This window comes from Larus michahellis, chromosome 4 (genome assembly GCF_964199755.1).
Source record: "Larus michahellis chromosome 4, bLarMic1.1, whole genome shotgun sequence".
In the NCBI taxonomy this organism is placed as follows: Eukaryota; Metazoa; Chordata; class Aves; order Charadriiformes; family Laridae; genus Larus; species Larus michahellis.
In genome coordinates this window covers 1,670,789-1,684,034 of record NC_133899.1, presented here as the reverse complement: position 1 = coordinate 1,684,034, position 13,246 = coordinate 1,670,789, and the positions used below count along the sequence as shown (strand labels likewise).

The following is a 13,246-nucleotide window of genomic DNA, read 5'->3' as shown; positions in this document are numbered from 1 at the left end:
ACCACGCAGCATCCCTCCCAGCAGCGCCTGGCCCGGCTTACGGCCGTCAGCTGGACAGGATGAACACCACCGTCTGCCCCAGCTGGTCAATTATTTCCCATCAATGAACATGAAGTTAAGAGGTACACACTAACGCCCCAGGACCAGAGACACAGCGAGCTGACAACAGGTCAGAGCTCGAACATACAAAGCCAGGAACGTCTCCAACATTTCGGAAGAGCTGCTCACAACGCGGCCGAGGTGTCCAAGCCCAAGCGTGCCCGCTCCTCCTCCTCCTCCTCCTCTAATTGGTATTTCCAGAGCAAAGACTTCACCCGAGAACAGCCTGGCACAGGGATTGTGGGCTTAAGACTGTGACCCCAAGAGGGGACACAAGCGGCTTGAGAGGGATAGGTGTAGTCTCCTGCTCGGCACTGAGGGGCCTTCAGGCAAATGAAAAGCAGTTCGTATTTAAAAGATAGTTTAAGGTCACTTTTGATCATTTTAGCTGAATGCATCTGAATATTTAAATTTCAGCAATTTTAGCTAATGCATTAAACATCATATTGAAAGTTTAAAAATAGGATTGGCTACAATAAACTAAAAATAAGCAAACCTGACAAAACCAAGTGAGGAACATTCTATACAAAAATCACATAAACCTTAGCGTACATTGAGATATATGTGCATATTGACTTATTCTGCTTTAAATCATCTCTGCTACAGCGATCTTTCCTTCCCCATTTTTCAACCCCAAAAGAATTACCATTTCTTTCCAGACAAGAACTTCTGCCAACATTCTGGAAGGCTGAAGTCCAAACCACACATAGTTCAACAACAGCAGAGTTGAACAAAAAGGAAAACTATAGCTTTTTCTTTTTTTTTTTTTTTTAATTATACCTTGTGAAAGTACGGCTGAGCAGTAGAAAAAAAGAAGTCAAAGTAATTGATTAATTCCAGAGTAAAGAAGAAGGTTTGTAGTGCACTGGAATACACATATTCTACTAAGTTTATTAAATTTATCACCATCCTTTAACGTCTAAACTCAAGGTGGCTGTACAGAAAAGCATACACTACTCTGCAATTCTAACACTAAAATGGCTTAGAGTCCACAAATTAATACTTTTACAGGCAAGGGTTTCATAACTAGGTCAAAACAGGGGGATGAAGTTTTAAATTCCTACTCACCCAGCAGAAAAAAAAAAAAGAAAGAGAAAACCAGGATCAACCTCCTTTCCCAGGGATCCCCAAGGTTTTAACAGGGACAAAAATCCCGACTTTGCAAAACTGCAAAATACAGCCCCTCTTTCAACACCTTTTAATTGAAGCCTCTCCAGGATCATGTCTTGAATTATGACCAAACCTTTTCCTAAGCTACAGAGCACAGCCCTTTACCGTCATCATCAGAAATGCAAGGTTTTAAATAATTGGGGGGAAAAAATAAATCTAAACCTGTATCAAGAGGTAAAGCTAGAGAGAATCACGGCAGAAAAGCAACTGGAACAGCACGAGCGGTAACTAGAACTACTCAGAGGTATCTGATGGAATTCCCCCGTTTTTACCTTCAAACGCTGAAGCCGTGAACACTTATGGTTTTAACAAAACATGTCTCACTACTTTGCCCAGTACACTCTGTCCTCCTTGTTTATATCCCAGAGTTGTTCCAAAGAAATTTAATAAGGACTATATAAAAAAATAAATAAAGTCCAGTACTTTCTTCATGCCTCTGAGCCACTGTAAATTAAATATGAATATAGAAACTATTTCTGTGAGCAAGGGAAAGCTCTGCATGGGGAAGAATTTTTTTTTTATTTTATTTTCAACTGAAGTTTCCCAAAAAAAAAAAAAAAGCATTCACTGTAGTGATACCTAACCTTCTCCCGGGGCAGCAGTGCCAGTGGCAGCGCAGTGTTCTGAAAGCAGCTAGCCTTGCCCGCGTCCCTGCTCAAAAGTACACAACCGGTATGGTAAGAATACAGAAAATCCCTACACCTGCAATCTAATTTGAATCCAATTTTATTTTTTTTTCCTTGATTTAGCATTACAAAATGTAAGTCTAAGTCTACAGCAGTATCCTGGAGGAACCCAAATTTCAGACCGTCAGCTTGACATAGCAGGAAGACACCACCCAAAGGTGATCAAACCAGCAGTTCATCGCTTCACTGACAACTATTTTGGTGCACGCAAAACCATCAAAGTTGGGCTTTTTTGTTCACATAATTTGCTTACTAAATTTTGCTACAGTGCCCAGAGGCATTTGGGCATGCAACGCTGAGAAATAATTATGCTTCAGCCAAGGCATGCGTGTTGCACAGCGCTTCGCAAACACGTCACTGGAATTCCAAGCTACTATTATGCACAACTCATTGCTCTAGTTATCTGTCTTGAAGATCTAATTAATCCTCTTGCTCATCATCGCCTGAGCTTACACAGGAGTGTCTCAAAGCTCGGTGCTGTTTTGCAAGTATGAAAAAAAAAATAGATTAAGCAGCTCTGAAGACTGCTGTGGGAAGAGGGACTGTCAATCCACATTCTCCTCATCCAGGCAGGTACAAAGCACCGGGCGGGACTCGGATGAAGCCTCCCCTGCGGTCCCCATCCCACACTCCTTTCAGCCCATGGGAATTAGCCCCAGTAACAGGCACCTTGCTACAGGAAATCCACTCTGCACTCCAGCTTTAATTGTGGATGACCTTGAAACAGGGGACATTTAAAAATCCATATGCACGTACACATAGAGCTGCGCGTGTACACCCAGAGCTATAGGCATTCTAAACGCTTTCCTACCTTCAGCAAGGTTGAGGTCAAGGGAACGAGGAAAGTTTCTGTATCTTCACCCAAGGCTCTGAGTATACAATTCACATTCAGGTACTCCTTACATTAAAGCACTACGTAACTAAGAAACTGCAGGGAGAAAGAAGGAATGAACTTAGCTGGGCGATACCCACAGGAGCTGCTACATCCCCGCTACCATTTCATTTAGACAGAGATCTCCGTTCAGACTGTTGTAAAAGCATCATTAAAAACTAGAGGAAAAAAAAAAAAGAATTCAGGACTGGCCAGCTGCTATGTCCAGATGCAGTCCTAAGTGCTGGCAGGAAGAGAACACATGATATTGTTCTCCTAATGTATTTGTTTTCGTTATTTTATCAACTTATTTACTACATGTTGTCATTTGAGTCTTACTCCATATAACTTCTATATAGCATTAAATCTGTATCACATTTGTTAGCATCATCTACAATGTAATAACAAATAGACTTACTGCCTCTGACATCAGTTGCTCAAGATAATTCAGAAGCAGTAGAGTTGGTTTGTTCCTTTGTTATTACCCAATAGCAAAGAAAGCTTTCATTAAGGCTCTCAGAAGTTAAAGTCCCAAAGCAAAGATCTCCAATGAATGTTTTTTCCACTAACTTAAAATAAATTTCTGTGAATATTTATTTCCTACATTATCTCCAACCAAAATGTGCATTTCTATTACAACACTTAATTCCAATTAAGAAAACGTTGAAAGGCTTCCTGCAAAAAACAAATACAGGATATTGGCAAGACTACAAGAATGAGGTAAAAACTACTGAAAACAACAAAATAATTTTCTTCTGACTGTGCAGCATAAAAAGGGAAGCGTATTTCTTATATGACACCAGCAGTAAGTCTAGGTCCAGCAGAGAATAACCAGAGCTATTCAACGGTGACCTTTGAATCCTTATACTGTTAGTTTAAGCAGCTGAAAAATTATATAAAAGGACAAAACTGACCAAAGTCAAAGAAATCCTCCTGCCGTACCTACGCACAGTCAAACTGACCAGCTCTTCTCATCTTCACAGTTCCTCCAAGCATTTCCCCTCCCGTATGTGCTTGTGGTCAACATCTGGCCGATGGCTCGAGGGCCGAAGTCAGCCTTGGGGCAAAGCTCGAGATGCCCGAGTGAACGCAAACACATCCAGTCCTCAGGCTGCCATCCTGCCTTTCACCAAACTTGGAAACAAACTGAGTCTCAGGACTGCCGGGAAATTCAGAATTAAGGTTAAACATTATCACCTGAAGCCAAGGAAAGTCACAGATAACATGCTGTTAGATACACCTGAGCTCTGCCTCAGAGTCCCAGTCACCTGCTAGGTACATGGCAACTTTTAGACTAACAACTTTTCCTAAAAAACACTGAAGCCTGCAAGTATTAAATTTTTCTAAGGGTACATGAGGAATTGATAGTGGCATGCCACGTCCTCCTTTATGGCAGCTACAGGTGCCAGGACCAAGAGATGCACTGTCTGGGCTTCCCTGTCAACCCTCAGAGACCACTCCCATCCTGCAAATCCTCCAAAATATTAATTACAGCCAGGGCTAAGGCCTCCAAGAGCTTCCCTCTTTCTTCAAAGTGTCAGGGCTGTTCCCCCGCCGTGACGGCGAGGCACAGGACCCACTCTCGTATATTATCACAAGGTAATATTGTATTTTTACATTATTGTATCACAGGATGAGTCCAGACACACGCATCACAAACTCCATTGAAATCCAACAGTTTTTCTTTTGGATCAGACAAAACCCAACCGTCGCCATCAGTGGTGAGCGCATAGATGGTGTAAAGCTGGGAAAACTGGGCATCACCTAGCCAGAACCCGCAGGCATACACCCTGTAGTTTAGGTAACCACCAAAATAAACATTTGGAAAAACTGAACTCCAGTGACACAGTAAGGAAAAGAATAAAAACTCCGAAGAGCACCTGGCCTCAGGCTGCAAAATCCTTCTGCATTAAAAAATAAAAACAAAAAATGTCACCACTATCCCGCCACGCAACAGCCCTGAAGACAACCCCATTAACCGGGATTTCATGTCCCAAAACACTAACATCATGATTTGATGTCAATCCATTTTGATTCCGCTAGGAGTGAAATCCCAGCCCTGGATAACTCAGGGTACACTTGGCAGTAGTCTGTCCGTCTGTCCATCCTACAAGTGATGCTGTTTTCAGTGTTCCTGTGCTTCCCACACGACAACCACCGGAGCTGCCTCCAGGCCACCTCTCCCTCCATGACCCCTAACTACCACCACCAGCGACTTTACATCAGAACTACCGAAGCCAGCCCACTTGGATTACTAATTCACTAGGGCAAAATTAAATAAATAAAAAAAATAAGAATCCATGACAAGTTTTCCTTGCAAAAGCAAGCACAACATCCATTTACAGTGGCGATTTCCTAAAATAAAATTGTACACATGCCTACCATCTCCCTTCCTCTTCGGAGTGGTTAACCCAGAAAGGTGAAGTTACACAAGCACATTGCTGCTTGATAAGGGAGACCCACGCACTGACTCCACCAGAAATAGCTATTGTGCTCCAAAGTAACCTTTAATATTGGTAACTATTTGAATTTAAATTTCAAATAAGTTCAGATGAAAGATTAAAGAAAGAATGTTGTTTTGCCTTTCCCGCACTGTGGAGATGCTTGTCTTTTATAAGGAGGGAGCCCATAAAAATAACAAGGGAGAAGATTTACACCCAAGCTTCTCAAAAAAAAAAAAAAAGAATGAATTACTGATTTTTGCAGCTACTTAGTGGTAGGAACAGATGGTTACAGGCAATAGTATTGACAACTTAACAAGCTACCACCCCCAAAGGTGAGCTTCTAAGTCTGTTCCAAATTCAAGAGTTAAAAACATTACAGCTGAGACCACCGCTCTCGGGGGAAGCGGAGAGTTTTAGCCAGACCCACAGCACTTCAGAAATCTCCTTTCTTCACTGCCATGTTCTCTCCCAGCCCTCGCCTAAGGGCTGTGACTTCCCAAAACGCCCCAACGTGGTTGCCTGTAGCCATCTGCCCACACCCAAGATGAGCCTGGGCAGTGGCGAAGGCAGGCAGTGTGGATTAAACAGTTCTGGGTAAAAGCAGAGCTTTCAGTATTTGTCTACCAAACCAAAGCCACTTCTGAGGACAGGAAAGCCAGGCATGCCTGCTTCCCAAAACGCCCAGGCAGAGAGAGCTTCCGGGAATTCAAGCCCCTCGGAGCCTCTGCCTCCATGAGCACAGGCGACAGCCTGCGACCATCGCTCACTCCAGTGTCCACAAGTTTCTGCAAAACACCCAAGGAATCCCTGCTCATGTACTTCTCCAGCAACTGGAAACAATCAACCTGTCCAGTCCCAATCCACGATCAAAACACTAATGAAAACATTAACTTGTTAAATACATTTCAATGAATTTATCTTTGAATTTTGGTTGGAGAAGTCCAGCAAAACCACTACAAAATGGGGATCACTCGCAGCGTTGAAAAAACTGTCAGAATACCTGAGTTCTCAAGCATCTAATTAAGCCAGTAATGAATTAGACTGAGCCTGCAAGTCTCAGCCCTTGTTGTCTTGTTCTTCTAAAATTAAAGTCCTGCCAAGAATTTAACCAAGGGAACAGAAATAATGATAATGCCTAGTCTCCATCTTCACACTCAACATTTAAGACTTACTTTTCGGAAGCATTTCCTGGTTTTATGAGAAGTCCCCTTCTAAAAAAATATTACTAAAGCATATCCATCAATACTGCATTTGCTTGCAGCAATAACAGTTTCCCCCTTTTACAGGTACGTAGCAGAGAAACAGCCTGCGCCTGCCTGTTCCAGTGTCAGACACTTTGGTGGTTCAGCCAAACCAACTCCCATGCAAGGTTTCCATAATATTCCCACTCCGGTTTGTCCTGCTACTTTACACCACCAAGCAATCATTCCCACCTCGGGGGGCGTCAGGCAGGTGACTGGTACCCGTCGGACACCGACTGTCCCACCTGCAGCTCCACTGAAGAAGCCCAAGTCACTGATGCATCTCCCTTGGTATTCACGCAACGGGAACACATTCCCCCAAACACCCAAAATTACTTTCCCCCTTAGAGAACTCAAGGATTTGAGTGTCAAAATCACCAGGCTCACAATTCCCTACACTATTATTTAAAAGAGCAAGAGGTAAGGGAACAAGAACACCCAAAACTATTATTCATTCAAGAAGTACAACAGTGAGTCTGGTCTTATCAGCAGGCCTTTGGTCGGCAAGCTCCTTAGGGTAGGAACAGATTGCACACCTCTTGCTGCCAAATGCATCATCTGCACTTAATCATAGCATGATGGATATCTTCTGAAAACAAGCGATTTCAGCCATATTTTGTGTAATCCTGCCATTTCACTCCAAAGCCTGTCATCTCGCATCCAGGGTGTCACTTCCTCAGGGTGGAGACCGTAACTTCAGTCTCTTTCAAGAACACGCTTTGGTGCTACACAAAACACTCATAAACAAACAAAAGCCATCACTCCAAACACCACACCTCGCTTCTTCAGCGAGGGTTTCTGTGTGCAGAAGCCTCCCGCACCGTGACACACCAGAACCTGCCTAAAAGCACTCTTACTTTCAGAAGATCGCACCCAGGAACGCCGTTGCACAACGATGGAAGCAGTAACTGGCCACTTACGCACCAAACACCCTACCGATTCCCTTCCCAAAATTGTGCTTCATGTGTCACCCGGGCTGTGTGTCTCATAGGAGTCTCCCCTCGTGAAAAACAGACTCTGCCACTCGCTGGAAATGATGATCTGTACACTGACTACATTACAAGCTTGTTTTAATGAGCTTGTTCCTAAACGCAACTGTGATAAATCCATAAAATCCTAACTCAAAAGTGTACTTCTTTTCAAATATGAGGATTTGGGTAGTCATAACGTACCCTCTTTGGAGGAAAAAAATTATTCCAAAACGAGTGGTGGGAATATCTATTTTTCTTCTTTTTAGCTAATTATTGCCATGGCTTTGTCTAGTTCTAAACTAGGAAGGGGGACAAGTGTTGTATTTGGATGTGGGTTGCTCTTACCGAGAGCTTCCTTCTGTGTCATGGTGAACACACAGATCTGAATTACACCCAAAGAAACAAGTCAAGCAAGACATTTTTCAAAGAAGTTTCTGCTTAGCTCAGATCTGTTCATTAAAGGCGCTGTATTGTGCACATGGGCCAGGTTAGCTTATTAGCACTGGAAAGGTTAGTGAAAGTGAATTAATGTAAGCGCTCCACTCTCTAACATCTGACATGCAAGAAAGGAGCTTCCCTACCTACACTGCTCCTAAAAGGTACGTTCAAATTGAGGGCATGTAGGTGGCATCTGCCAAAAGTGGCATGTGAATAACATTGGCAATTTAACAAATTCTGATAAAATACAGAGAACTGTAAAAGCAGCAATTCAAACACTCAAATCAAATGCTTATGCCAAGATTACATCTGAGAATCCAGCTTTTTCATTGGGGCAGGAAGAAGGATTTTAAAGCTCTTTTCCGAAGGTCTCAGCAGTGTTTTGTGTCCAAAAACTCAAGCCCCGTTCGACCCACAAAGAAATCTAGGCTCACAATAAAGCCACCTCTGTTTAACCTCTGCTTACGGTAAAGATGCAGCTTTAAAAATTAAATTTAGATTATTTAACATCAGCACTACCCATTACAGAGCACAAAATGGACAAAGAGAAAAACTTACCGCTCCTAAGGGGCACAGGTTGTGAGGACCCACCTCCCATTCACGCGGGTAGGACAGTGCGCGAGCGCTGTGCCGAAGAGCCCTGGGTAGGAAACGTTCCCCACCAACCCACCTCCCCTCTCCATCCTCGCCACAGCCTTTCCCAGGCTGAGCCACCCACCAGCACAAACCCGAACTGCCGTGTTTGAAACACTCCGACCGAACCCGCACCTCAAAAGCCACCCAGCTGCTTCAAGGCACTCCCAAAAATCTGAATTTTTGAGAGAAAGGGCTCCACCATTCCAGGGGTGGGGTGAGGACCGCAGCAGAAGTCAGTCAAACCCACAAGCCACACAGCTCCACTTCTTTAATGTCACGTGAGACTATTAATTCCACTTGCACATGGCTTCCCCTCCCCTTTTCCAGGCCCTGCTTCGTAACACATCAGCTTCTCGCCCCAAAAGCCAATGCTTCCATACCGTACCCGAGAACCCCACGGAAAGCCTCATGGCTCAGCTCGGCTGTGACCAACACGCTAAAGAAAACACGTACGCTGCACTTCTCTTGTGTTATCTTCCAACCCCCCTAATTAGGAAGGGATAAGAATTGAAACATGTGGAAAAAAGCCAAAAAGCTCAGAAGAACACTTCTATGCAAAGAAATGTCTTCCTTGTGGAATACTAAGCTCTATTTCCCCCAAAGCCGTGAAAATTGAAAACTGCATATGAACACATTTAAGAACATTAATAGAACAACACCAAGCAGTTAAGCAGAGTCACGTTCCACCTAAACAACACTACCATTATTGCGGCATCTGACTTTCCGAGGACAATTCAATCCTGGAAGCATGTATTGTAATTGCTTTTCCACTACAGGCCTCAGCTTTACAGTTGTATCCTTCTCGGGAGGTCAGAACAAGGCACGGTTGCAGCTCTGAAAAGCAATTCTGTTTAGCAGCGCTACCTTATTCATTCTTTTAATCTTACACCTACATATTCATTATGAACTCCGTAAAATACCAGTGCCAAAACCACCATCAAAAGCCGCTGCAATCTCTCTGCTGCTCGGAGAAAGCCTTGACCCCTCCGCTTCCCTAATGAAGATGTCGGGAAAACGTGCATCGCACCAGCTGTCGGCTCCAGCACTGGGGACCAGTCGAGTCACCGAACCCCAGAACAAGCCCAACGCGATACAGCTGCTTCTTGCTGTCACCAAGTGAAAAAAGAAGCTACCAGGATGAACCTGGCTTGTTTCGAGCAAACTGTTCAAAACAGTTTAGCAAGAAAATATCTGTCCTACTCATTGTGGCACGAGTGCTGTCGTGTCGGGGCCGTTCAGGCTACGTGAAGCCGGCATCTCACACCATCGACTGAACTCCCTTTTTCTCCACCCATTTAGATAGGACCTCTGGTGTTATTACTACGAAAAGTGGGGGGAGGGGGAAACAAAACAACAAAACACAAAGATACAAGTCTGTTTTAGAGAACTGAGGGGTAGCAGTGTTTGTAGCAACTCCTGCATTTCGCAATAAAGAAGCCATCTACCAAAATGGAGAAATCTCAGACTTTCATAACACTTCCTGCAGTGGAACAGCCCTCCGCTCCCTCCCCACAACGTACCACGGCGCTTCTGGTCCTCCGGCTGCGCCAACACAACTCCTTCTGGGTCAGCAGATCATACTACAAATAATCCACACAAATCTCTGCATTTAAATAAAACAGGAATATTTAGAGTATCTTGGTGATCAGATTTAACAGCGCACCACCACGAACAAGTGGTACTGGGACATGTGACGGGAACAAGCCACCTCCCAGGGACAGAAACACCCTGCATCGGGTTTGCAAACAAAGGGAACAGCAAAGTGGGCACCATCTGAGTCCCCTTCCAGCACTGAAGCTTTATTTCCATTAGCCAAGCTATGAAACGTAGAATGGCACCATCAGAACCCAGCCAACCCAGCAGGATCTTACTACAACGGCAAGCCTGGTCCTGGAGGTGAGGCTCCTCAGCCTCCTTCAGTGGGGAATCCAGGCAGGGCAGCATCCCTTCCAGCAAGTTACATGCAGGTTTGCCCAAGTTGGCTAGAAAAAACCCACACCAAGCAGTTTTGTGCCCTAGTGCATTTTCACTCACAGGTTTACAGCAAAGGCAACCTTATTCTCATAGCCACGAATGGACAAGTGACCAAAGCCAAGCACTGTGACAACAGAACACCTTCTCTTCAGACAAGGCAGGAGGTGGCACATCTCCACTCTGCTTAGTTTGGCACACAAGTACCCCAGGGTCTCACTCAGGCGCAGCACAGGGAGTTAGCACAGACGACAAGGACCCGCTTTTAGAGTTATTGCCTTCTAGGATGAGAGGTTTCTACTGAAGCTTAGGCCAGACATTAATTGCATTCAATCCTCGGGCTACTGGGAGGATGGCATAAACCGCGCTGGCGGATACCTGCGTGATAAACTGCAGTGACCCTGTACGATGTAGCCTCCCCACCAGCACAAAGCCTACGAATTCATCTCTACAGTTTCAGAACATACCAGATTTGGATCATTTTTTTTCAGCCAACACTGGAGGATTCTGACGTTCTCCCCTTGTTCCCTCCTCCCCAACATCTCCATACTGTAGTGGCCCAGGAACGGAGGTATTAGACTCGAGATCAATATGCATTTTAAGCAATGCAATAGTCTGTCTTTGCAGAACAGCGGATAAGAACTTATTTTACTGGAAAAGGTCACTTAACTATCATCTCTCAGGGCTCACAAAGTGCACAAAGCAAAATCACTCCTTTTTTGTTTGTTTCAGAAGTCGGAGAAACATCTGACTTCATAGTAATTCTTTCTACACAGTGTGAATGTTTTGTCACATCATGCATCCTCAACCTTCATCTGTCAAGATTTTCCATCCACGGTTTCAGCTAGACCCATAATCAAAATAGCGCGGCTTTTATATAAACAGAGTACAAAACATCCAGAGAAAAGAGGGCTAAAGGTGGAGAAAAGCATACGTGCAAACTTTTCTAAAAGGGCAGCTACCATAGCGATGTAGTGCATAATTTAAGCTCTCAGTAATAATCCTAAAAGATATTAGTGGCCAAAAGGCAGATGATGCAGACAAAAGGCCCTGGAGAGATGCAGCCTGCCATAATGCTCTGCAATCAGCCGGGGAAGAAGTCGTTTTGCCCAGCGGGCAAGTATACTATGCAAATAAGTTTGAACGTTTAGTTTTCGTTGAAGTGAAAGGTACTGCAATTAATACTACCCTGTTTTTCAAAGTAGGGTTTGCGTTCAGAAAAGCAAAACGCCATTTACATCAAAACTCGGAATGAAAAATCTTCGTACCAAAGTATGAAATATAATAGGTAGTAAGCAACCTGGTTTATAATTGATGTTAGGATTCAGCTCAGTCTTTCAGGGGACTGCAGAGCACCCATTAAGGAAAGAGTTACTGCACACTACAGCAAAAGGTCTCACACGTGATACACTTTAATTACTTAGCTGCAGCAGGGGAGAGTTACTGATGCCTAGTCTGTTTTGTTTCACCATGAAAGGCTTCTACCACTATTAATATTCAGCAAGGGAAACTCAAATAACGTCTTGTCTCCATCTGAATACCTTGGCATTATTATGGACAAACTAAATACAAAGATGATTTTTTTCTCCCCCTCAAAACCCAGGACAAAAGAAACCTACCAGCTTGCAAAGCCGCCTGATAGAGCAGACCTTTATTTCTACCTATTCCTTCAGTAACGGCCTGTATCATAACGACAATTTCAACATAATAATCCTGTTGCAGCACAAAACCAAGAGGTCAGCCAAGTACCCAAAGCCCCGCGGCAGAAGAACGCGCTGTAGGTTATCCATTGAGAGCCTCCTCCACAGCGCTCGCGGACGTGCTGAGGATGACCTTCAACTCTGCACTGCCGAGCTCCCCCTCCGCAACGCCGCCACGACACACGCACTCGCAAGGCCGAGCTCACGGAGAGCAGAGAACAACAGCTTGTGTTCAGCCTGCAACACACCAAACTGCCAGCACTGCAGAAAAAACACCAGCAAGAACGAACTCCTTCCCCACCAGCTACAGCTACATCGTTTTGCTTTCCAGAGGACAGCACCGGCCTCTCTCATCTTCTCTCAAAATGCTTAGGCAAAAATCTTTCTTCCACCCCCCCTCTAAATTCCACTCCAGGACAGCCTATTATTTCTACATCTGCTAATGCTACCAAAAAGCTGAACCCTAACACTGAATCAAACTGTAGTCTCAGCATATTGGGAGGTTTCTCTGCCCAAAATGAAACATAGGTGCCATCTGTTTCAATTATAACTAATCACAAGGAAACATAACATTGTGAAACTGGCACTTTTTAATAGACTTTTTTTTTTTTTAAAAAGACATTTTGAAAGTGAAGAGAAAGAAAGAGGACCGCGATATACGAGAAGTCGGAGGATATTTAATACTCGGCAGCCAACGGCACCGACAGGCCAGGCAGTCTGCTGACAAACCAGTGCTGGAACTGCCCCCGCAGGAAAGTTAACTTTCGCTTTCACTGAAGTCAGGGAAAAACTTGCTACATTTGAAGTTATATGAAAGTAAAAGGGAATCTCGGAACTAAAGACATTCCCTAATACATTCTTGGTTAGTACCTTCAAGTTATGCTGTGAAAGTTTGCGATTTTTACCTCCAAATTTCAGAAAATAAAGAAAAAAAAACCAACCACAAACACATCGACATGGACACAAGCACTTGTTAGGTAATAAAACAGAAAATTTGGACAGAAGCAAAGTAAATATTT

At 44.0% G+C, this 13,246-nt stretch overlaps 1 protein-coding gene across 7 annotated transcripts in view; it reads right to left on the bottom strand.

The window, feature by feature from the left end:
- Positions 1-13,246, bottom strand: part of ANKRD11 (ankyrin repeat domain containing 11) — a 158,021-nt gene that overhangs the window by 117,324 nt on the left and 27,451 nt on the right. For 2 of the 7 annotated variants that reach the window (XM_074582667.1, XM_074582668.1), the window contains exon 3: positions 2,767-2,883. The exons of the other annotated variants lie outside the window; for them this stretch is intronic. The gene's annotated coding sequence lies outside the window, so the exon portion shown is untranslated. The remainder of the gene's footprint in view (positions 1-2,766; positions 2,884-13,246) is intronic. 7 annotated transcript variants of the gene reach the window in all.